This window comes from Anarrhichthys ocellatus, unplaced genomic scaffold, assembly GCF_004355925.1.
Source record: "Anarrhichthys ocellatus isolate YVR2014 unplaced genomic scaffold, GSC_Weel_1.0 scaffold8991, whole genome shotgun sequence".
Taxonomy (NCBI): Eukaryota; Metazoa; Chordata; class Actinopteri; order Perciformes; family Anarhichadidae; genus Anarrhichthys; species Anarrhichthys ocellatus.
In genome coordinates, this window is record NW_022288965.1 from 1 (window position 1) to 1,522 (window position 1,522).

General features: G+C 43.5%; 1 non-coding gene across 1 annotated transcript; it reads left to right on the forward strand.

The window, feature by feature from the left end:
* Window positions 1-131: 131 nt before the first annotated feature.
* On the forward strand, window positions 132-203 carry trnad-guc (transfer RNA aspartic acid (anticodon GUC)). Its single transcript has one exon. It is a non-coding gene; the product is annotated as a tRNA-Asp (tRNA).
* Window positions 204-1,522: the final 1,319 nt, after the last annotated feature.

Genomic DNA, 1,522 nt, shown 5'->3' on the forward strand with positions numbered 1-1,522 from the left:
TGAAAGGGAACATTGTAGGATCTCAGGGAGATTGGGAGAATAAATACTATTAGATGCGGTCCCAATGCTTGTATGTCATTGTCCTTTGTTGTCCATATAAAATACATGTCTGTCTTCATGGACATCATCCATCCTCGTTAGTATAGTGGACAGTATCTCCGCCTGTCACGCGGAAGACCGGGGTTCGATTCCCCGACGGGGAGAATTTATTGCCCGAGGAGCCACTGAGGCTGTTATTCTTGAGCACATTAGCGTTTCTCATGGGTGCAGAAGTAAAGCTAAAACCACAAGACAAAAGAAGTAGGTCAAACCTTATCTTCATGTCGATGATTAATGTCTTTGTAGGGTATGTTAGGGATTCAAGTTGTAAATTGAATATCTTGTGTTTTGGTTTGGCAAAACAAGATACTTGCATCTACTATCTATACTTTTATACTTGTAGAAAGATGCCGAGGAGGCTCTGAAAGACTGTTTTGACTCTACTGGGTGGGAAGTATTCAGTGATGCCCATGGGAGACTGACAGTCTCACTCACTGCATAACAGACTACATCAACTTCTGTGTGAACACCGTACCCCTCAGGACTGTACGGTGTTTTTCCAACTGCAAACCTTGGATCGCTCCTGAAATAAAGCCCCTCCTCAAGGCGAAGAAGAGGGTTTCGATCAGTCATCCACCCCTCCCCCCATCCAGTCCTCCCTGTTGCTGCAACCTCCATTGTCTGCACCCCCTGTAGATTGCCCTTCCTCCACCCCCTTCCCCACAACACTCTGCTCCCCTCCACACTCCTCATACACTACACTCCATGACATACAGGACATACGGACATATAGACAACCCAAAAACATAAAAAAGTGTAGTCCTAATGTTTAATGTCTCATGTAAGACTATAGCCCTAAGTTCTTTGCTTTAAGTGTTCTTGAAGTTATTTAATGAATAAATGGTAAGCAAAGTTATATTTGTCAACCCCCCCCTCCCTTTGCCGATCCGAAAAATGATCCGATCCGTGACTCAGAAAACGCGATACGATCCAAACTGAGTTTTGTGATCCGTTGCACCTCTACAGACCAGGGTTCGATTCCCCGACAGGGAGAATTCATTGCACCAAGAAGCAACTTTACCACTAACCATGTTTCTTTTATCAGTTCTCCTGGTTGCAGAAGTAAAACTACAAGACGTAGGAAATTGTAATTAGTTCACCCTTGAGTCCAAGTGGACCTTTGTGCTAAATTTGCAAAATGTCCCTCATGGCGAGATTCGACTTTCTACATGACAATGGGGTAGACGTTCTTAGGGACGGATGGACATATAGACTACACTGAAACATTAAAAAAACCAAAAAAGAGCTAATTTGAAAAAGTGAGTTTTTAAAAGTGATTTATCACGAAATTGAGTTTGCTGCCCTGATGTCCTCAGGTATGTCATTCCAAAGTCCAGGGACGGGGACAGAAAAACCTCTGTTTGCCACCTCTGGATTGAAAGGGAACATTGTAGGATCTCAGGGAGATTGGGAGAATAAATAC